At 37.4% G+C, this 25251-nt stretch overlaps 1 long non-coding RNA gene across 1 annotated transcript in view; it reads left to right on the top strand.

Moving 5' to 3' along the window:
• The first annotated feature begins 20255 nt into the window (after positions 1-20255).
• The window catches only part of LOC136062749 (uncharacterized), a 29734-nt gene continuing 24738 nt past the window's right edge, over positions 20256-25251 (top strand). Inside the window, exon 1 of the long non-coding RNA XR_010624485.1 lies at positions 20256-20575. This is a non-coding gene — a long non-coding RNA (uncharacterized LOC136062749). The remainder of the gene's footprint in view (positions 20576-25251) is intronic.

Here is a 25251-nt window from a genome sequence, read left to right as displayed (position 1 = left end):
ATCAAGCATGCGTAATGCAAGCACACAAAGAAAGAAAATAAACCAATCATTGCCAATGTCCTAAGGGTATGGCCCAACAAGGTACAAGAAAAGTAAATCAAACATTGCCATACCCAAGGAACACGACCCACCAAGGTACATAAATGATAAAATAGACATTGCCTACATCCAAAGGGTATGGCCCAACCAGGTACACGAAAATTAAATCAGATATTGCCATACCCTAAGAATGCAACCCAAGCAAGATACAAGGAAGGAAAGCCCTAGTCTAGAAACATGGTTCTAAAGAAAAGGCTAAGAGAGAGAGAGAGAGATAAGCACATGGAGAGGCTAAGCCTCCTAATCTACTGAACATTGCCCTTTTTGGGCTTGCTCCTTTTGCTTGCATTTTACCCTTTTTAGCTTGCGTTTTAGAAGTTGTGCCCTTGCTCCAAGTGTGTAAATGCAACAAACAAAGAAAATACAAAGCCAGCAAACAAGCCAAAGAGATAACAAAGAAACAAAGAAAGCACTAGGCATGCACACAAGACAAGCAAACAAGGAAAGAAAGCACTCAAAGGGGCAAACAAGCATGTTATCAAACAAACAAGCAAGAGAAGGTGTCCTAGAAGGACAAATGTAGGTTTGGATTTGATGTCCGTAGTTCCATTATATTGGGGTACGAACGATACCTGTGCCATAATGCAAAGCTCCTAAAAGGAGCTCAGGATCTCATGTACAAAGATGGGTGTGAACTTGCATGAGATTATAGGTAGGAACTAAGCTTGATGACACAAACAAGCACACAAAGACACATGCATGAACAAGTAAATAAATATGCAAAGATGCAAAAAAAACAAGGAAAGCCAAACAAGATGGTACAAACCAAGCAAAGCAAGCATAAAGGGAGTAGAGCATGTTATCACAAAGAGGGGAGAGCTAAACGTGTTAAAAAGCACAAACAAGGCTAACATGAGAAACCCTAGCATGTAAAGCTAAACAAAATGAGAGAAAGGCAAGCCACAAGCAAGCAAACATCACGAAGATGTACTCTCACACATGGTTACATCCAAATAAGCCACAAAAGGAGAAAGGATGCAACTAAACAAACAAAGAGGCACCAAAGGTGCAAGCAAACAAACCACAAAGGGAATACAAGCAAGAACATGGGAAAGACCTAGATCTAAGCATACAAGCATGGATCTAAAGGATTAAGCATGGAAATGAGCAAACAAAGCACAAACATGCGAAAAGGAACTAATACAAACCCTTTATTGAAACTTAGGGGTATGGATGTAGGCCTAGACCACTAGATTTAGATCTACACCCTACCCAAAAGCCAAACACAAGAAAAAGGCACCAACAAGATGCACAAAAGCTAAAAAGAAGCACTAGGCAAAGCATCCAAACAAAACTTTAAGCACATAAACATGGCAAGAAGCACAAACAAGAAAATTAGACATATCCTAGCCCAAGAAGGCTAGGCCAACAACATCAAAGTAATAAAAACATGTTGAGAAAGCAAGTAGACGTGCTAGGAAAACAATAAAACAAGCTAGGAAGCAAGATAAAGCAATAAACATGCTAGGAAAAAATATAGAAAGCAATAAAGAGACATAAAATAAAATGGGTATAGATTTTGGCTAAAAAGTTACATCTACACCCCCAAACCTTAAATCCTAGGTAGATGGACCAAGGAGAGGGAGACGAGAGCAATAACAGTACCCTTGATGTGTAGAAAAGTGGAAAATCAAAGGTTTTTAAGTGTTTTGGGAGAGAGAGAGAGAGAGAGAGAGAGAGAGAGAGAGAGAGAGAGAGAGAGAGAGAGAAAACTACCTAGAAAAGATGCCCTATGACCATAAAATTCATCCCTATCAAAATATGATATGGAAGAGGATGTTTTGAGCATTTTACAGGCAAAAACGTGCCTAGTGCATGTGGGCGCCATAGGAGGGGAGTATGTCTCAGCCAAGTGGATTGAGGCAGAGAAAAAGAATGGAGTCGCTACCTAGATTAGGTCTAGGAACCATATATATAGCGCCCTTAGAGCATTCACAGCAGTGGAGGCAAAATTTTAGCTATTTAGCTACACAAAAAGTCACTTTATCTATTTTACCTACACTCATGCTGCAGCAGTGGATCTATTTTAGTTTTTAACACAATAAAATAATATACACATCACAATAAAATAATATAATTACTACAATAAAATAATATATCCTACTACCCAAAAATAACAACCAAAGCCAAAACCACAACCACTCTACCTTCAGCCACCACCACCACCACCACCACCACCACCACCAGTCCACAGCAGAGAAAAAAAAAAAAAAAAAAAACCCACAGCACCACAAAGCACGGCACAACCACTGCCAACACAGCACCACAAAACAAATCCACTCTACCATCAGCCACACCCACAACCACCACCACCACCACCACACGCCCATAACAAAGAAAAAAAAATCAACCAAGCCACACCCACCCGACCCACCAGGCAACACCCACACCACGGCAATCAAATTCAAGCAATCCCAAAAAAAAAAAAAAAAAAAATAACCCCAAAGCTTGGATCGACGGAAAACCAAAGCATTGGGCGGAGGAAGAAAGCGGCGGCTTCAATGATGAAACCCAGAGCTTGGATCGACGAATGAAACCCATGAAATCTAGAGCTTGGGTCTGATCGGCGAGATGGGTTTTTTGGCGGAAAGGGTGGGGAGATCGAAGAGATGAGTTGGCGCCGGTGATGGGTTGAAGCTAGGCTGGCGGCTGGGCTGTGAGACCGGGCTGGTGGTGGAGGAAGAAGAGAGAAGATGAGGAAAGTGGAGGAAGAAAGAAGAAAGAAGAGAAGCCGGAGAGAGAAAAAGAATGGGAAATATATATTTAATGAGAGAAGAGAGAGAGTGTAATTAAATTTTTTTTTTTTTTTTAGATGTGAGCTACAATGCACATCTAAAGATAGATGTGCACTGTAGCTGAGGAGCTAAATTTTTTAGATTTAGCTCCACTGCTGCGTGGTGTTTTTTGTGGTTGAGAGCTAAAAAAATAGCATTATACCTATATAGCACCACTGCTGTGGATGCTCTTACATGGAAGGACTGATCTTACTATCAAAGTATGGGTTTGGAGTTTAGGTACGGCTTGGGAAGGTGTTAGGCACCCAATATCGCCCAACCCGAGGGTTGGCTTCTACTCATTGTATCTTACATCTTAATTCTATTAAAGCCATGTTCAATATAGCATTCTATACTCACACACACTCTAGCATACATCAAAGCAAACAACGTGGCATTTCATCCGAAAACTCTAGCATACATCTATCATGGCAATTCATTTCATACCACGTCCAAGGCAATAAGCAAATAAGCTAATGTCATCCTCAAGGTAGAAAAATAAACATGTAACAATCAAATGTGTTATAGGCATTTCAACATCAAGAACACATCATTCAACCAAGTATGTTCATTAACAAAAGGAAATGCATGTTCATGTGAGTGTATGACTTACCTCACTATATCACAACACACATACATCAATGCATGATCATATCATGTGCACGTTCATGGCATATTGAAGGTTTAATTGAAAAGAAACCCTAATCTAACATGTCAAGGACAAACAAACAAACAAACAGAGAAACAGAGACATATACATCTAGGAACAAGCTAGAATAAAGGCATATTAAACAAAAGAAATAAAGAAATAGAAGCAAAAAATGTTGAATTAGGGTTTTTGGGCTTGAGTATGCTTGTGCATACACAAGGCCTGCATATGTAGCCTAGTTGTATGCACAAGCATACACAAGGCCTGCATATGCAGCCTAGTTGTATGCATATGCATACACGCCCTAAAAAACCCTAACCCAGAAATAGAAACACAATAACATAGAAAAGTAAATCTACCAACCTAACATGCTTTAGAATAGAAAGCTACTAAACCCTAAGCTACAAAACATATTAAAACACAAACAAAACAAATAAAAAGCAGAATTAAAATAGAGAAAAGAGAAGGGAAAGTTTAGAACTTAATACCTTAAAAGCAAAGCTTTCCAAGCTTGATTTTGACCGTTCTCCTCAGTCAAATCTATTCATAATCAAATACAAAAGTGATTAGTAATCTTTAAACTCAAAGATCAAGGTCAGAAAATGCCTAAATTAGAAACATATTCACTTGAGGATGTTTTGTGAAAAACTCCCTCTTTGATCCACTAATTCTAGTGAATCTTGTATTTTCCCTTAGGATTTTCTGTGTCTTGAAAAGGTACCACGTATGGATTTTATATTGAGAAAATGGAGGTTTGGAACGGCTCTCAGATGATGTGGGATTTATTCCAAACCTCAGCTTTAGCTCAAAAAACTTGTCTTTTAGAGTTTCTAGAATCGTAACATGTGTATGCATGCCTATGTATATGTAGGCAAGCATAAAGCATTCGTACGCAGGTCTGAAGCACGCGTGTGCATACACGTGTATGCGTACGCATGCCTTAGGGTTTTTGTGGCTTTTTTTTTTTCCCCAAAAATAGCTTTACTTTGTTCATAAAAGATTTATATTTTCCATAAATACTTTCCTCAAGTCTATTTCAATCTAATTGGGCCCTAAACCAACCTTGGGCTTTAGAATTTACTATCATTGGGAAACGGAGGCCCGAGTTGTAAGGGGTACAAAATGTGATGTCTACAGTGCACCTTTAAGGGCCGCTTAGCTGATGCCATCATTATGTTAGCTATTTTGTCTTTTTCTAGCTTTTTAATTCCAAATTTGGTCGCTCATTTGAAGGCTTTTCCAAACTTCGATTAAGTTGATTCTAGTGGCATTGGAAAGATATGAATGTCTAGTTTCCATAACACTTGACATTTTTAAATTCCAACAATCGGATCAAAAATTATGGCCTCAGGAAGCAAGCTAATGTGCTTGGCATTATTTCGATGATATCTCAACTATTTTAACTCCGATTTTGACCCATGAGCAGTCGTTGGACACTCCCAAGAGTCAACCTCGGGTTAAATTTGGTCAAAAGTTGACAAAACTCTCCGATAAGCTCGGGTTTGATGTAAAAACATGAAAAATGTTGTTTTGGGGTGGTTTTGACCAACTTTGACTTTTGATCAACCCAGGGTTAACCAGGGGCATTTTGGTTAATTTGACCTAAAAAGGCACTTTGAGTGCTCCAATGCCCAAACAGGCTGTACCATGTCAATCTACATGTTCCCATGGTCCCAAGGTGAAAAATTAATATTTTTTGAATTTTCAGGGTCCAGCACGCAAATCGAGAGTGGACAAAATACAGTATCTATAGCTGCCCTTTCTTTATTTAACATCTCGATTACAATGGGAGGTGTTGGATAAAGAATGTAATTCCACATTTTGTTGCCACTAAGTTACGTGCAAAAGGTTGCACCATTTATAGGTCAAAACCGATCTTACCTTGATGAGGTTAAGCTATTGTAGAGGGTCTGAAAATCTTTTTCTTGGATCTGGCACCTTGGCATTGAGCAAAAACTCCTTTCTTTGTTTTTTTTTTTTTTTTTTTTTTTTTTTTTTTTGGCTGGTGTGGGCTCAAGTGCCCGCGACAAGTATGAGTTTCCCCAAATTCGTGGAAGTACGCCTTGGCCTAGGGTGGACCATGGCGGAGGGTGTAAATGAAGTCGCCATCTATAGATTAGATCTAGGAATCATAATTGTAGTGCCCTTGTAAAAGGACTGATCTTTACTAGAGCATGTGTCTAGAGTTTAGGTATGGGGATGAGAAGGTGTTAGGCACCCAACCCCACTCGACCCGTAGGTTGGCCTCCAAATCAAATGCATGTTCATGTAATTATGCATGACTTACCTTGCTACACCATAACATATCAGCACTTATGCATCAATGTATGTTCAAGTTCTCTTGAATGTTCACGTGATTCAACCAAAACAAAAACCCTAATTATTAATTTATCGATCCAAGCATGTGAAACATGTTATTCTAGTAACCCTAATGCTAGACATGCGAAAACTAGACTCAATGAGACCTAAACATGTGATTAAAACAAATTAAAACAAACAAAATAGCAAGAACCCTAAATTTGCATTTCTAGGCACGAGTATGGGTACGCATACATAAAGCATGCTCACGCATACATGCCCAAAAACACAATTTGAAAGCAAGCAATAAACAAAAATCAAACAAAACCTAGCATGCTTCTAATATATTAATTCAATTCTTCACTCAAACTTGGTGAGACACAACAAATCAAAACTAAACAAATCAAATCATATTTCAAAGCATGCATAACATATAAATCAATCAAGAACAACAAAAACACAATTTATAAAAGATCCAAATTAAGGAAGAGCCATAAAGAGAGACTCACCTTGCTTATGGAACATAACTTGGTTGATATTTAACCAGCCCCTCAGTGCCTACACAACAATAAGCAATGAGATATCAAGGGAATCAAAGGATTCAACATTTCACAAGTAATCACAGCTCAAAATAAAAATATGTTCTTGAAAAAATTGTTTAAAAAAGGTTTTTGATTTAGATTGGAAAGTAGTTTCTACCCTAATGAGTAGTGGAGAGAGTTTGTGAGGAACCAAAAAACGTGCTTTATGCTTGATGTGCAGAAAGTTTAGAGAAAGAAAGAGTTTTTGGAAGAGTTCTATTGAAAAAGAGTCTCTCTCTAGCTAGGGTTTTAGTTTGGAGGCATAATGTTCTATTTATATGTTAAGACTAGGGTTTTTAGGGCGTTTTAGACATCTTTGGACGTTCCCAATGGTCTAGGGGCTAGCCCACATCAAAGAATGATGTTTTGTACCCTTAAAACTGAAGTTTTGGAACCTAGAAAATTGGCTTGCATAAGCATCTTTCAAGTGTGCGTACGCACACTTGATTTATGCGTATGCATACTCCTTAAAAACCCTAATTCCTGACAGCTTTGATGTCTCAACTTCAAATGGCCATGGCTCATTCAATATAAGTCCAAATTAGGCAAAATATATGTTCAAATTTGAGCTTAGGATGTCTACTTTCCAATGAAACAAATCTCACTCAAAACTTATTTGTGGATCAAAAGTTATAGTCAAAAGAGTTAGCAAAGGTCATTTTTCAACATCATTTTCAAAGCAATTTAAGCACTTTTGAGTTGTGATTACTTCCAAACTGTCAAAATAACTTCAATTACCTTCTGTAGACATGTCAAGCTCATCATTGGGACTAGGGTCTAAAGTTTATTAACTTGGTACAAAATAAGGTGTCTATAGCTGATCAACTGGTCAACGTTGACCCAATTAACGCTGCCCGGCGGCCCTTGAAGGCGCGTTGGGCAGCCCATCCATACAGACAGCTATAAATGGGTTCCCAAACCCATTTCTCACCAATAAACCTCTTCCTCAAGGAGTGTCTTGGTCTTGTGGGTCTAGTTCCCGACTTCAACCTTCTGCTTCAAACTTCTATTCTTTATTTGAGGTGAATGTCTATTTTCTTCTTTTTACAAATATGTTAGTAGCAATGCCACTAGGAACATGCTAGAATTTATTTTATTTTTGGTGTTTATATATTTATTTATTTTTGTTTTTATTATTTTTGCTATGATGATGTTGGGAAATATTTTTGTTCATATGCATAAGTAGATTTGCAAACATAAACATACTTGCATTCTTTCACATGTGCATACATGCATGCACAAAGATGTACATTCATATATATACATGCAAATTGCATACTTGTATACTTGAGTTCATGCACACTCATACTCGCGGGAAATTTTTAATTTTTAGGCAACATAGATAAATATGTAAATGCAGGATGCTAGGAAAACACGGTAAAAACTGTGAAAACTATGGGAAATGCTAGGTAAAACATAATTAATGCTATGCATGATAAAATGAAACATCTAGAAAACATGATGATTAAAACAATTTTTATTTAAAGGAGAAGCTTTAAAATGAGAGTAGTTTTGAAAATGTGGGATTAAATGAGCACTACCAAATCAAACCCCTCGAGAGAAATCTTGATAGAGATAGGACTAAGTAAACATGGCTGAATCAAACCTTAGTGAGATAGGAAATTTTTTTTGTATAAAGATAGGATTAAACAAGCATCAGCAAAGAGTATGCTGGAACAAGATAGTATCAAACATCAGCAGAGAGTATGCTAGAATAGGACTAAACGAGCATTAGCAAAAAGTATGCTGGAATAGGATTGGATCAAACATCAGCAAAGAGTATGCTGGAATTGGATTAGACGAACATCAGCCGAGAGTATTTTGGAATAGGATTAAACAAGCACAGTCGAATCAAACCCCAGAAAGATGAAAATCAGCAATTGTCATCGAGTGATTTTTGAGAATAGAACTAAACGAGCATGGCCGAATCAAATTTTGGAGGGGAGTTAGGGATTGCCATCCAGTAACTCCAAAAATGGCAAGCATGACACACAAGGGGCAAAATACTTAAACCTTGGATTAAATGAGCACGATCGAATCAAACCTTCATGAGATTAAACAAGCATGGTTGAATCAAACCTCGAAAGATAGATTGGATTAAACAAGCATGGTCGAATCAAATCCTAGAAAGAATTATGGACTGTCGTCAGATAATTCTTGGAAGGCAAGCATGACACACAAAGCACAAAATACTCAAATCTCAGATTAAACGAGAACGGTCAAATCAAACCCTCATGAGATTAAACAAGCACGGTTGAATCAAACCTTGAAAGATGAAAATCAATGATCGGCATCGAGTGGTTTTCAAGAACAAAACTAAACGAGCATGGCAGAATGAAGTCCTATGAAAAATTATGGACCTCTATCAAATAATTCATGGAAGGCAAGCACGACGCATAAAGTGCAGAATACTCAAACTTCGGATTAAACGAGCACGATCAAATTAAACCCTCATAAGATTAAACGAGCATGGTCGAATCAAACCTCGAAAGAGAAATTTTGATGAAAACATGATATTTTGATAAAAACCAGGATTAAACGAGTGCTGTCAAATCAAACCCTACGAGAGAAATACTAGCAAAGGGTATGCTAGGAGAGAAGAAAAACTTTAGCAGAGGATATACTAGGTATGATCATGCATGATATGCATTAGGTAGTAGGGTTAACATACTTACCCATCTGTTTGCATCGCCATTGAATCTGGACTTGCTAATCAAAAATTTGTTTTACAGATTATGCCTCGAGGACCGAGATCTAGCAGGGATCACAAGAAGACTCCTGCCTTTGTTTCATCTAGAGGAGACTCATCCATTAGTGACAAGGACAGAGTTTCGGCTAGCGGGTGAGTAGCCTAAGCTCTTTAGAGTCACTATGACATTGGCGGAGATGACATCACACCCAGAGGGGGCATCGGTATTGCATCATGCACTTGAAGCTGATGTTCAGTTGAGACAGCTAGTGCCTCTTGGTTATCTTATATTGCTTCTAGTGTTGGCCCTTCACTAGTCACTTGTCTTGAGGACAAGAGAGTTCCAGAGGATGATGATCTTGAGGACGAGATCATGTTTGACATAGAGGCAGATTTAGAGGTTGATGATATGGCTGGGTCAGCCCCTCACATTCCTAAGTGTAGCACCTACTAGTCGAGATACCTACCAAGTCAAGTTCGGGCAGAGGCCCGCACTGGAGAGATAGATGAGACTATTAGAGATACTCATCTACAGGATGGGTTGAAGACACATCCATCTACTAAGGCTCGGAGAGCTCAGGTATGCTTATCTTTCTTTTCCTATTTGCCCATTCATATATGTGTGTGTGTGTGTGCGCGCGCTAAGGAATAGCTTCTCTTTGCTTCTAAAAGTAGGGACCCAATAAGTACCATGGATAGGGGGGCGTGGTCCACATTTTGCAAGCATTTGTTTGACGAGGAGACCCATATATGCTATCACACCTTCTTCGTCGACTAGAGATTTGGGACATTCATCAGTATTACGCCTTGTTCTATAAGGCATGTGTTGGTTGAGGCTCTATTGTAACAGTTCGTAGAGTTAGGTACCTTTCACCTAAGCCGTAGGGATAATATTGTCCTTCTGCTTTATTGGTGTGGGCACAAGCGCTTGAGACGTGTTATTTTCGAAGTTTCTCCCAAAGATCTATGGGAAGTATGCCTTGGCCTAGGGTGGACCATGGCAGAGGGTGTAAATGGAGTCGCTACCTAGATTAGGTTTAGGAACCACAAATATAGCGCCTTTTTGGAATGACTGATCTTTACCAGAGCACATGTCCGGAGTTTAGGTATGGGTTTGGGAAGGAGTTAGGCACCCAACCCCACCCGACTTGAAGGTTGACCTCCACTTATTGTATTCCAAGTCTTAATCTCATTAAAGGGTTTTTTAATATGTTAATCTAACTCACATAAACTCTAACATGCATCTACATAAAGCAACATGATGTATCGTCTCTCAAACCTAACATTTATCCATCATGGCATTAAAGCATATACAAGCAACGACATCATAAGGCAGATCAAACATACATCATGGTATTCAAACAAAAGATATCAAGATCATGGCACTCAACCAAGCATACTAAGCAACTTATAACTCAACATTCAAATGCATGTTCATGTGATTTATGCATGACTTAACTTACTTACCTCAATGCATCACAACACCTATACATCAATGCATGTTCATGATATTCAAACAAACAAAATCCTAATCAAACATAAAAGACAACATTAAAAAAAAAAATGCAGATAGATACTTAAGAATATGAAGAACAAGCTTAAATAGAGGCTAAACAGGTGAAAGAAAGCAAGGAAAAAAAAAAGGAATGGATTAGGGTTTTTGGGCACGAGTATTTGTGCGCATATATAGGGCATGCGTGCATAGCCCAACTGTATGCACACGTATACACACCTGAAAACACAAACCCAACAACTAGAAAAGAAAAACCAAAGAAAGATAGAAAACTAACAAACTAGCATGCTTCCAACATAAACATGAAGTAAACCTAAACTAAACAAAAATATTTAAAGGTATGAAAAACATATAAACAAACAAAAAAAATAAGATAAAAGGTGAAAATTCAAAGTTAGAGCCTTTACCTCAACACAAGAACTCTCTAGAGCTTGATTTGACCTTCCCCTTAGTCAATCTAATCAACAAAACTAGTAGGTTAGTAAGCTTTAGAACTCAAAGGCCAAGACCAAAAATAGGTCACAACCAAGTAAAATTTGAATTGAGAATGTTTTGTGAAAAACTCCCTCTTTGATTCACTATTTTCTAGCGAATCTCGCATATATTCGCCTCCCTTGAAAAGTGCCTTTTATGACTTTATATAGTGGTAAAATAGGGTGTGGGGCGGTTCCTAGGTGATGTGGGATTTGTTCCACACCATCTTGAATGCAAAAAGCTTTCCTTTCAAAACATTCTGGAACCCTAGTTGCATACGCATACTCGAGGTATGTGTGCGCATACACTAAGCATGTGTATGTATGGCTTGAGTGTACATGTGCATACGCGTGTATGCATATGCACACTTAGGGTTTCTAGCAACCTTTCTTTTCCAAAAATAGGTTTATTCTTCCAAAAATAATTTTATATTTTCCATAAGCATTTCCTTAAGTCAATTTTCACTAGATTGGGCATTAACCTTTGGCCTCAGAGTATTGCCATCATTGGGGAAAGAGGACCTAAGTTGTAAGGGGTACAAAATGAGGTGTCTACAGTTGCCCCACTTTTGATTTGTGAGCTTTGCTAAAAAGAGACAAAACATTTTTTTCGTTGTATGGCTCAGGCCTAACCCACGCACATGACAAACAACACGCATACATGGGGCGGGGTGCAACTCCACAGATTTGTGTAGGATTCGTATAATCGAAATCCCATAGGTGTTACTCAAGAAACAAGCAATGACAGGTTCACAATCCAAGAACCTAGTTTGCCAATTGCAAGCAAAAGGTGACTCACTATCCTAGAGTCACTAAAAAAGAAAAACAAACATAGCCAACAGCCTCAACCATCAACCAAAACAATAAGGCACTTTTACGAGCTAAAGGATACATATTTGTGGTTTTCATCTGGCGCTTTTGGCTTAAACTTCTTCGAGTGGCTCTTGCCTCTGGGTGATTTCTATCTCTATCTCAAACTCTTCATTTCTTAAAATGGCTCTTGCCTCTATCCCAATCTCTTCTATTCTTATGCCTCGTTCTGGTGTACATTTTCAATTCCAAGAAGGATATGTACTCAACTTTCATTCTTTTTTTTTCTGATTTATCCTAGAGATCTACGCCTGCATATTCAATTCTTGAAGGATATGTGCACAAATATGGTGGTGGCTATGATATTTGGTGGAAAACTTACTCGAGGAGCTCTCTAAACCTGCATGGGGTTTTCTTGTTGTTCTTCAGTTTCTAGACTCACAAGGGAGTTTTTCTGGGTATCTTTTGACTTACGAGGAAGCCTTTGATGATGTATGATTCACTGGGGAAACTTTCTTCTTATGACTCATTGGGGAGCTGTATTGGCGGTTCGAACTCACGAGGGAGTTTTCTTAGTGATCCTAACTCATGAGGGAGTTTTCTCAAATTGTCATGCCTTTCAACCTACTAAGGGGTATTTTTGTCATTTCAAGGCGTCTTGGTAATTTCTAATGTTTCATGATCCACTTAGGATGATTTTGAATTTTTGTCCTATTTCTTTTATTCTAGGAGTCCACTGGGATGTTTAAAAAGAAAAAATAATTTTTTTTTTGCTAAACTACACATAGTTTAGTAGGGGCCTATACTACATGTAGTTTAGTCATCAGATGCACTTCCTACCTCTTCATTTCCTTAATGGTTACCAGCCGTTTCTCTCTCTCTCTCACACTCTCTCTCTCTCTCTCTCTCTCTCTCTCTCTCTCATGATTCTTAGACCATAAAACTAGGCGGCGACTCCTTGTTTCTTTGCCTCGGTCCACTCAGCCAAGGTGTACTCCCTAAACCACTCGATGCGCCAACAATTCAGGGGTAATTATGAACTCTTTTCAAGATGGGGAATTTCCTTTTTCTTCTTTTGGTCATTCATTTGATTATTGATGCTAAAATTTTTGCAGAAGCCTATAATTTTATTAGTTTATCTCAATGTATGCCACTAAGACAATTTTGATGCTCATAACCTTCTAGGCATGCTAATCATGTCACATATCTTTCGATGCGGATAAAGGATGTTCCTTTGCACCTCAATGTTGTAATTTAGGCCAGTTTGTCTTATCTCTAATGGATTGACAACCTTTCTCTCAAAAGAAAAATAAAATGCCAAATAAATAGGTTAATACATTTTCTTCACAAGAAAATATAAGTCCGATAAAATAATAAGGTTTTTATTAAAAGTTAAGAGCATTCATATCTAGGGAGGGGAAAAAAACATATTTTACTTCTTAATTTACCAACCCATTTATCAATACACCCAACATCTCAGTTCTTATTTTTACACACAACACAATAAAATAATATAAACTAGAAAAATAAATAGTATAAAAAACTACTCTTCTCTCTCTTCCCTCTTCCCTCTATGTCTCTCTCCACAGCAACCAAAAACACTAGCCACCACCAAACCACCCACTACTACCATTGAACCACAAATCCACCACTGAACCAATTGATCAAACTATAATTTGTAAAAAATAGTAAGCATTAAGAATAAGAATTAAACACTCAATCATGGAAATATTAAAAATAAAATAACTCAGAAAATAAATTGTGTGTTCATTGCTAGACTACATCAATGCTCTAGAAAATAAAATTTAGTTCATAATAAAATTGAAAAGGAAACAAATAAAACTTATGTCTTTCATCCAAATTGGTTGATCAACATGAAGCTCTCGCCTTTGTCCTCAGATACTCCTCTTTTGAAAGACTCCCAAAAGCAAATTCTTCTATGCGGCAGCCCCCTTTTCCTCTCAGGTTTTTCTCTTTTTCTTTTTACTCCAAAGTGCCTTTAAATAGGTGAAGGAATCCTATTCCTGTTTGGAAAAATCCCATTTTTTTAAGCTTCACTTAACTGACGATTTTGGCCCATTTAACATCGGAATTTGGACTTTTGGTGACAACAAAGTTGTAGCCCTTTAAGTTAACTTTCCATCCCAACTTGAATCATCTCGATTGGATATCTAAGCCAAAAGTTATGCCAAAAATACTAACTAATGTGCAAGCTTGAATCCTAATCTGAATACTGAATTGGACTTGGATTTAATTGGCTTAGTCCCACTTTGCATGTAAAGCCCTTGTAGATTAATCTGAATCTTCTCATTCCTTCAAAGAACAAATGAATAGATAAATAAAAATAAAAATCAAATCAAATTAAAAGAAATAAAGGAAAACTAAAAATTTTAATAAATAAGAGGATAATAAAAATCATGTAAAAATTACACTTATCACAATCCTCCACGTAAACGGTGATTTTGAAATCTGGCGCAAAGCCTTGCTCATTGTGTTATTTCCCAAGCTTCTACGAATCAGACTTTTACTGCTCTGCTTATGATAGCGCTCTTCCTTGTAGGAAAAAGATTCACTAGGAGGGGTTCTTGATCGTAGTTTGTAACTACTATCTTCCCCTGGTTCAGATTCGGACCTTAAAGGAGATGCCATTCTTTGTTTGCAACGCAATTTTCTACATAAATGGTCTATCTCCAATTGGAGATTCCTAGTTTCTTCCTCATGTGACACATGACTCCCAGTCCTGGAATGACTCCTACTAGTATAAGTCGTATGCACACTAACTTCACGATCTATTCTTCATCCTAAGTTAAGAAAATGGTCCTGACGTTAAGATCCCACAGATTCTTCGCGATCTGGCCTTGAGCCCACCATGACTGAATGAGCTTAGAAGTGCTTTCCTATTTCTCACAAACGACGCCAATTGTAAGGCCAAGATTTAGACCCTCAACCCATTAGAGATGGACGATGGCCCAACAAGCCTAAAACAAAATTTTTGTTAAAGATTGGATTTTATAGGTAAGACTTAGCAAATTGTGTACGGGCCACAAGAGAGTGGATTCGAACTTGAAAGATAAGAAAATACAATTTGAAGGGAATAATACTCCTCGGTCAAGTCCAAGGATGAAGTGTTCTTATATTCTCTTAAGTTTCTTTAAGTAAAAGATGCTCTCTTCCTCTCCTTTTTCTCTCCCAATGATTACATATCTATTTCTCACAAGGGTCTTTTCTTTATATAGTTTGATTCATTTTCAATCCCAGCCTTTCATCTGTTGATTGTATAAGTGATCTTCTGGATACTGGTCCCATCAGAGCTCCTGGAACCTTTGTTTGTAGCTTTAAGGTTCAATATCACTGTTCAAGCATCATTTCCACACAAATACAGCCAGTTGGTTAGGTGCAGAACATTTAATATGGTGGTAGCAGCCTTCTTTTAAGATATTTCCTGGTTCACTGTGGACTCTTTTATCTAAAACTTATCCTCCCAAGCATGGTTGCCTTTTGCCCTGTATTTGCTGGGTGGTCGAGCTCCAGACCCCCGCTCCGCATTCCAAGGAAGTTTGGCTCCTTGGGAAACATTACCTGCTCATTGTTATCATCCCTTGTCCTCAGCCCACTAACCCAATTGCCCTTATTAAGGCTTGGCTGTCCTTGGGTTCCTTGGTATCCTCGGGCATGGCCCACGACCCAATACTCCTACTCGGCGTTCTTATCCCCACAATAGGAATATGCCAGGGTTGTGAAGGTCTGATATGCATGATAGATATATGTTAGGGTTTTGGGATAAAAATGCCATATTGATTGCTAGATGAATGTTAACGTGTGTGTGAGATTCTAGAATAATAATTTTGAACATGCCTTTAATGAGATTAAGATGTAGGGCACAATAAGTGGAAGCCAACCCACGAGTCAAGCGATTTTGGGTGCCTAATACCATCCCAAAATCGTACCTAAACACTGAACCCACACTCTGGTAGTAAGATTAGTCCTTTCACGTAAGGGCACTAAATTCATGATTCTTAAACCATAAAACTAGGCGGCGACTCCTTGTTTCTTTGCCTCGGTCCACTCGGCCGAGGTGTACTCCCTAAACCACTCGATGCGCCAACAATTCAGGGGTAATTATGAACTCTTTTCAAGATGGGGAATTTTCTCTTTCTTCTTTTGGTCATTCATTTGATTATTGATGCTAAAATTTTTGCAGAAGCTTATAATTTTATTAGTTTATCTCAATGTATGCCACTAAGACAATTTTGATGCTCATAACCTTCTAGGCATGCTAATCATGTCAAATATCTTTCGATGCGGATAAAGGATGTTCCTTTGCACCTCAATGTTGTAATTTAGGCCAGTTTGTCTTATCTCTAATGGATTGACAACCTTTCTCTCAAAAGAAAAATAAAATGCCAAATAAATAGGTTAATACATTTTCTTCACAAAAAAATATAAGTCCGATAAAATAATAAGGTTTTTATTAAAAGTTAAGAGCATTCACATCTAGGGAGGGGGAAAAAAACATATTTTACATCTTAGAAGATTACTTTATCTATTTTACCAAACCATTTATCAATACACCCAACATCTCAGTTCTTATTTTTACACACAACGCAATAAAATAATATAAACTAGAAAAATAAATAGTATAAAAAACTACTCTTCTCTCTCTTCCCTCTTCCCTCTATGTCTCTCTCCACAGCAACCAAAAACACTAGCCACCACCGAACCACCCACTACCACCATTGAACCACAAATCCACCACTGAACCAATCCCCACAACCGACCCAACACCTATAACCAAACCAACACCTACCACCAAACTAACACCCACCATCGAAGCAAAACCAACCATTGAAAAACTCCATCCTTTCCAAAAAAAAGTCCAGAAGTTAAGGTCAATGTCAAAGTCCCCTTCTCAAAAAACTCCATCCTCTCCAAACAAAAACAAACCAAACTCCCCCCACTCTCTCTATAACCCCAAGAACCCACAAACATGTCTTCCTACCCAATCTCTCCTTATCATCCTCACTATCATTTCTCTTCTTCTCATCTCAACCTCAACCAACTCAACCGACTCGGACCGAGTCTCAAAGCTCCAATCCCTCTAATCCCAATCCAAATCTAGCATAATCTACCTCGATGACCACTTCGTCTATCGCTACCTCACCTCTACAAAACCCCTAGACCAAATTACCTTCTCATTTTCTTTGATGCCACTCAACTCCATGACAAGTCAGAGCTCTAGCCCAAAACCCTTCGCTTCGAATTCTCTCTCCTTGCCCAATCCTCTATCTCCAACAACCCTAACCTTAATCTCTTCTTCTGCAACATCGAGTTCAAAGAATCTTAGCAAAGCTTCGCTCTTTTCAGCGTCAATGCCCTCCCTTACATTCGCCTCATCGCTCCTTACCAGTCCTCGACAAAATTAGATTAGATGGACTAAGGCGATTTCTCGTAGTTCACTAAGTCAATGTTCGATTTTGTCCAATCCAAAATCAAACTCACCGTCGGTCCGATTCACTGACCTCTGTTCTTCTCTATAGAGCAATTGGCTTTTATCGTGACCCATCCACCATCCACCATCCACCACAAACCCATCGGAACAGATCACAACCACCGAACCTAAATCCATTTCAAAATCGCAGACCCAAGTCCATTAGAACAAATTTGCCTAACCCAAATCCAAAATCATCGACCCAAACAACAAACAACCACCACCACAACCGCCGATCTACACCATGGAAGATGCGGTGGTGAGGTCTGAGAGAGATGGCCTCCATGGTGGCAAGGTATATAAGAGAGAAAAGGGCTAAAGAGAGATGTCCTTTGTGGTGGTGATGTCTAAAAGAGAGAGAGAGTGGGATTAGAGAGAGTGAGAGATGAGAAATGGAGGGAATGTGCAGAATAGCTGTGCAAAGGATTTGTATACAGTTAGTTAGGCAACGCTTGAAACTATAAGGGAAAGTAGACATCTCGAGTTTTAGAAACTCGAGATCCATATTTGAAAATGCCACATAGATCTCAAGTTTTAAAAACTCGAGTTCCATGCAAAAAAAAAAATTAGTTTTATCGCCCCTATAGTGGCGTTTCTAAGTGACATTTTAAACCCTATAGCGGCGTTTTCCGGCAAAATTTTTTCATAAGTGTTCAATTCCAGGTTCAGGGAGTCCTATAGTGGCGTTTTTAAGCCCTATATTGACGTTTAAAGCCCTATAGCGGCTTTTTTCTGCTAAATTTTTTTATAAATCCATTTTTAAGCCCTATAGCGGCGTTTTCAGAACTCGAGTCTTTAAAACTCAATTTTCACGTGGATTTTGTTTACAAATCAAGACTTAAAAAGTTGATTTTTATCTTGGAACTTGAGTTTTAGACACTCGAGATACTAGTTTTCAACATTCTTTTCCGACGTGACAACTAACTAAATTTTTTAATATTTATTGTTATTTAGAAAAAAAAATCTGAGAAACGAAAGGAAGTGTGAGAGGTGAGAGAGTATTTCAGAAAAGAAAAAAAGGGAAAAGGGATTTGACAAAAGAGAGAGGAGAGAGACAATATTTGAGAATAAAATTTTTTTACAACCTAGCTGTAGTAAGAGCATTCGCACCTAGTCTTCTAAATGGTATATGCTGGTCTAATTTAGCCTCAAAGCACAAAAAAGCACCATTACCCAATCTTCCAATTCTAAAAAAATTTTACAATCTTACTACAGTGCCATCTTACATATATGACGGTACTGTAGCTCCCTTCTATAATTTTTAATATATTTTATTCCCTCCGCTATAGTATGGTATAAATTTATACTTTCTCTCTCTTTCTTTTATTTCTCTCTGTCTTCCATCTCTTCTCTCTCCCTTGTTCTTGTTCTACCCTCTCTACTCCTCAAACCAGAAACTACATTTTCTTAAACCCAAAACCCCGTGTGGTGGTGGTAGCGACAGAGGTAGGCGTGGCATAGAAGTTTCGTTGATGTGTCGATGGTGGCAGCGCAGGTTGTGTGGCAGTGTGGGTCTAGGTCGATGGTGTTAGGGTGGTTTTCCTCTCTTCTTTATCGTTGTCTCTCTCTAGTTACTGCTGTGGGTGGGTTTGTTGTCATAGGTCAGTTTTGGTCGTGGGTTGGTGGATTTTAGTATTGGGTTTGCTGTCATGGGTAATGGGTTTGCTAATCGGCATGGTGGAATGGTGAGGTGGAGATCGGCATGGTAGGTTTCAAGATCGGCGATGGTGGGTTTCTAGATTGGTGAGATCAGTGGTGGTGGTGGGTTTCTGGCTTTCGGCGTTGTGGTGGCTTTCGGCGTTGTGGTTGTTATCAGCGAGATCGACAGTTTCTGTGTGTGTGTGTGTGTGTGTGCGTGCGTGCGTGCGTGCGTGCGTGTGTGCGTGCGTGCGTGCGTGCGTGTGTGCGTGCGTGCATGTGTGTGTGTGCGTGCGTGCGTGCGTGCGTGTGTGTGCGTGCGTGCATGTGTGTGTGTGTTTTTCTCGTGGTGATTATGTGATGGCTGTTTCTTGTGGATATGGTTGTTGTTGGTGGTTTTTGGAGGCTTCTTTGTGTTTTATTTTTCTCTGTGGTGGTTGTTTCTTATGGTTGTGGCTGTGGTTGGTGGTGGGTTTGGTGGTCTGAGTTTTGGGTTTGCTCGAATTGGTGGTGGGTTTACTCGAATGTGAGTGGCAGTGGTGGTGGCTGGGTTTTTAAAAATATTTTTTTATGGTGTATTTTAGACACAGAAATGAAGAGGAAAAGAGACAGAGAGAATTGATTAAGAAAAGAGAGAGAAAGAGGTGATGAAATTAATATTGAGATAAATAAAAAATGAGACGTTGAGTGTATTGTAAAATGAAATAATATAATAATAAAAAAATAACTTTTGAAATAGTAAAATGAGATAATTTGTAAAAATTGGATGCGAATGCTTTAAGTTCTTATTTATAAGAAGAACTCACTCTAGCTAGGTTGTAAAAGATTTTGGGTCTACGCACTCGGGTAAAGCATGTTTTTAGTGTGTGGGGTGTAGAATAGCAACTTGGAGATTTTACACTCAATGCTAATGTTGTAAGAAGTCAACATGTCAGAAAATTGGCTAGTGTAAGGGGATTTTGTTTTCCCGAGAAATTACATATTGTTGGAAATGTGGCTGGCTTGGGCCAGTGCTAGCCGAAATCATAGACCCACTACCTAGCCTTTTTTCTTCTTGTCAAATATGTCGGCTACTTTTGTTGTAACTTCTTTGCGGCTTTCTACCGACAGTATTTCCCACCTATTATTACTTGGGAAAAATATGTACACATCTGCAATTAACTATGCCCTAATTACTTTAGCATATGGCAAGGATCGAAGCCGCCCCTTATTGCTATATATACTACCCTAACTTGCAATTGAGCGCGGTGAGAGATATTGTATATATATCAAACATATTATTTACAGGAACTCTAGATATATCATCTGATTAATAAATTGTGTGGTCCTTACCTATTTCTTAAAAAAATAAAATAAAATAAAATAATTTGTGAGGTTGACCACTTGACCGAAATTTATATACATTCTGTTCTTTAGTTTTTCTTTATTACTATCTCCTTTATTTTATATGAACACGTTTATCAGCAAGAAGCTAATAGACACCTTCCTTACACACTCGGCTATTCCTGAATTTCTGGCTTCTTTTCTTACTCTCATAGAAGATTCTTTCTATCATATAATCAGGTATGTCTATTTATCTACTCATTTTGGTTCTTTCATTGAATATGTACTAGTGATTCTAAGGGAGTATTACAGATCCTGTTGCTATTTTGAAATGTGGATCTTTATTTGATTGAGTTTTTGCTCTAAATTTTTGTAGTTAATGTTAGATGGGCCTATTTCTTTCTCAATCCATGAAACTAACGTTATAACTTAGAACAGTTAAATCCATAATGATATAGTGATTTTATTTGACAAAATGTTAAGTTTTTATAATTCGGGTTTCACGACCTGTTTATCAGAGGAATGGGGAAGAAGACGCGTCCTATTTTGCTAGTTTTTACTTTTCACGCGCTGAAGTTGCAAGAATTTGAAACTGCAAATGAATTGCAATTATTTAGAAGTATTACAGCTTTGGCATCAATTGGTGCAAAATTTTCTGTTTATTTTATTATAAAAACCTATCATTTTTATATTTTACACCACCACTTTTTGAAATACACTATATTTGATTATCTATTTTACAATATATTTTATTAAAAAACTATTTACATGTTTGGAGAGATGAGGTAGAGAGAAAAGAGAGTGAGGGGAAGAGAGAGAGAGAAATAGCGCAGATCTAAGAGGAGAGGGAAAAGAATATAGTATAAATTACAAGTGAATTGTAACCGTATAAATATATACAGTTACTATAGTAAAATTGGATATTTACTCAATTTTAGTTTAATTAATGTGAGTAATTTTTAGGATTAAATGTGTAAATTTGACAACTTTTTCTATTATACACATTCTAGTACGAATGCTCTAAGTGAGTACAATTATGCACCATTCTAAAATTAGCTCAAAATTAAAATTATGTGATAGAAGACACATATACCATGCTTCAAATGTGCTCTTGCAATAACAAAATTGAGAGTTTAAGTTCAAAAAGTATTCTAAAACTAATTTATAATAAAACTAATGAACTTTTGATGAAAAAGCACCCGTCTCACTTGACTAGTTTTACACCATTCCCTGAAGCGCATGGAAAATCATTTAATCATTATAGAGAAAATAATGGTCAAGCGTGTGGACACGGTATTGATGGTTGTTTTCGTGACTGATTTCCTATAAGCCCAATTCTACCAAGCTTGACTTCCTTGTAGACTCAATTCATATATTATAATTTATTTTAATTTTTTAAGCATTATCCAAATCCAAGTGATATAAAGGGGAATTGAGTGAGTGTGGTTCAATGGGTATAAGTAGGCTCTCATTTGGACCTTTTGCATGAGCTCAATCCGTGCGTGCACCAAGAGGGTTGGAGCAGCTGGCATCACCTAGGGCCTATGGAAAAGGTTTGGTATGTACCCAAAACTTTCACCAAAACAGAGGTTTCTCTTTTTCTACTATATGTAGCTAAGTGATTTGACCAACCCATTCTTAGACCCTAGAGTAGGGGTGGCAAAATTGGACACTACCCTCGAACTTGACACGACACGATACGAGATTAGTAGGCTATGGGTTGAGACTTAATGGGTTCGTGTCATATTCGGGTTGACACGACTGACCCGTTTAATAAATGGGTTGGGTTAGTGTCTATCACATAAAACTCATTTGATCTGTTTGACCCGTTTAATTAAATAACATTTTACCAATATACCCTTTAAACCCTAGGTATATAAACTTCTTAATTATTGTGATTTATTTTCTTTGACATATTATGATTGATTATATGTGATATTGAGATATGCTTTAATTTTGAATTATTATTTGTAATACAGTTACTTATTAGTTCTAATTTTTATATAAAAATATTTATTTGTTTGGGTTTTCATAATTCATATCAATTTGTTTAATACTAAAATTATTATTATTATTTTCGTTTTGATAAAATCTGATAAACGTGTTGACACGACTGACCCGTTTAATAAATGAGTTGTGTTAGGGTTGAGGAATCTTGACCCGTTTAATAAACATATCGAGTTAGGGTTGACCCATATAGTCAAATACTCATGATTTGACACGACACGAACCCGACACACGAACACGAATTGCGACCCCTACCCTAGAGCATGACTGGCCATCTTAGCCAGCTTGGGCTTCTAGCTGCCACAAAGAGCAGCTTCCCAAGAAGCTAAGGTGGCTGGGAAAAAAGCACCCAATCAAAATTAACAAGCTTTTTCCCCATTTGTACTAAAAGCAAAGTCTTTGTTGTACATAAACAAAAGCCAATTGCACATTACCCTTTGCTCAACGCTAAAAGGGTTTAAATCCTCAACCATTAACTAAATACAAATCATGAGTTTCAGCGGAAACTTAACTAAAAAATTTATCCAAACAACATGTGTTTCAGCGGACCTCACAATTTTTGAGTTTTGGGTGATGAAAACTGAGTTATGATAAACAACAACTCTGCCTAGCAAAATAACAACTCTAGTTTTTTTTTTTTTTTTGATAAACAACAACTCTAGTTTACACCGAAAGGTTTGGAACCCTTGCAACTATAATAGAAAGCTGTTGCTTCTTGCCAAACCCTTTCACCTTTCACCTTACATACCGTTATGATAACATAATTTACAAATTAAGTTGAAACCAGTAGAGCAGCGTACAAGTTTTTTAATGAAATCAAACTAGTTTTGCAATGCCAATGTTTTACAAACCATGATTGAGATTTTTCTTCATGAGCAAGTGTCAGAATGGAGTTTAAACTAGATCAACCTAAGCAGCTCAGCTCCTGTCTCACTTGAAAGGAAGAGGTTGTCAACGTACTGTAGAACAGCTTTAGCCGCAGTAACGTACTTCTGAATAGGCTCCTTCACTGACTCTTCTAATAAAAGTAAAGAAAATTGAGAAGAACAAAATCAAAACCATCTAATTAATTTTCAAAGATTTTGAATATGTTGTTATCATTAACAGCGATTATCAGATATCAAACAATAGCAAGATCAGAACTCAGATATCGAAAATAAACTATTATTATTGTGTGTCAATAGCGGTATAGGAATTTCCTTTACCTAGGCCCTTAACCTGGTTAAGGTTAGTACAAATATACAAATAAATAGAAGAATAGCACGGCCAATTTCAGCCAAACATGATGAAACATGCCCTTGACATAAGTTTAATGGGAATTGGTTATTGAAATGGTCAGGTTCAGAGTTACTAAAATTCATATTTGACAAAATCAGGTTTCATAAAATATAAAGAATAATCGAAAGATTAAACTAAGAACTCTTGGAATAAAATAGTGATTTACAAAGTGAAATTTATTTTATGACTTTGTATAACTTTAGATTGTTTTATGGAGGGGTCAAATGATAATATAATATAATCTTGGGATATAATTTAATTAATGAAATCTAGAGTACAATTATCTCTATATATTAAGAGGATTCAGAAAATTAGTTATGACTTTAAAAAATGTCAAAAATACCCCTAATTTAATTAGATAATTTTTATTCTTAAAAAAATAAAATATAGGGTTAAAATTGTAATTTAACAAAATTAAAAAAAAAAAAAAACTAATAGAGAAACTTTTTTCCTAAAAATTAGCACACTTTCTATCTAAAAACTAGCACATATACGTTTGCTGCATTTTTTTTCCCTAAAAACTAGCACACACTAAACTCAGTAGTTTACTCCATTTTAAATCCTAAATTTTAGTTTTATAAAAATTCTTTCTAGTGTAATCTCACTGACAATAGATAAATTCAAATTGAAAAATTATATTAAACTCAAAAAAAAAAAAAAAAAAAACCTCATTGCACGCGCAAAGCGCATGTGATAAGACTAGTATTTTCATAATGGTGCTTAAGTATAATTAATTATAACTGTGGATCTATCTTTTTTTTTTATAAACCAGATAATCAAACTTTCATCAAACTAAAAAATCGTTCATACAGGATACATCATACAAAATTTGCTTCTCAATAGCAGGAGGGGTGTCTTCCACCCAAACATTATAATCAGAGACAAACTTGGCATATTTTGCCATGAGGTGTGCTGCAAAATTTTTGGCTCTGTTGATGTGGTTGACTTCCCATGAATCAAACCCACACAGGCTCATTCTTGATCCTTCAATTACCATAAGGATGGAGCTCAGCGCCAAACNTTCTAGACTTTCACAACCTCGCACAGGTCATATTTGTCATACCTCCCTATACCTCTAGCCCGTAGTTGGTACTTAGTTGGGAATATATTCGAACATGCTCTCGACATAAACATTTTCACCTTGTTTGGGCAGTTCAAACTCTATATTAGTTTCCATAGACTTCGCATGCCACCAGTGTTTGAGCATTCCCCCCATTCCGATTTGTGATGAGCTTCTCTCAGTAGAGTTTGAGCCACCTTATAGGCGCTGTTGACAGTAAATTTACCCATTGGTGTCCATGCCCAAATAAAAAAGTTCCTAGGTAGCTGAGGACTTGTGGGGAGGCCTAGGATAACTTGGGCTTGATGTGGTAGAAAGATACTCCTTAATTTGGCAACATCCCCAGGTACCCCGCTCCTTATCAATGAGGTTTGTCACTAATTTAGATTCAGCTTGAGGGGGTTTCGGGCTTACTACTCTGAATGAATTCAGGGTTGGAAGCCATCGATCTTTCCAAATACTCACTTGCTCTCCATTGCCAATAACCCACCTTGATCCTTTCTTGACAATCATCATTGTTGCCATAATGCTCTTCTAAGCATAGGAGGGCCTTTTACCCAATTTGGCTTCC

The sequence above is a fragment of the Quercus suber genome, unplaced genomic scaffold (assembly GCF_002906115.3).
Source record: "Quercus suber isolate HL8 unplaced genomic scaffold, Cork oak 2.0 scaffold_2, whole genome shotgun sequence".
Taxonomy (NCBI): Eukaryota; Viridiplantae; Streptophyta; class Magnoliopsida; order Fagales; family Fagaceae; genus Quercus; species Quercus suber.
This window is presented reverse-complemented; position numbering and strand designations above follow the sequence as displayed.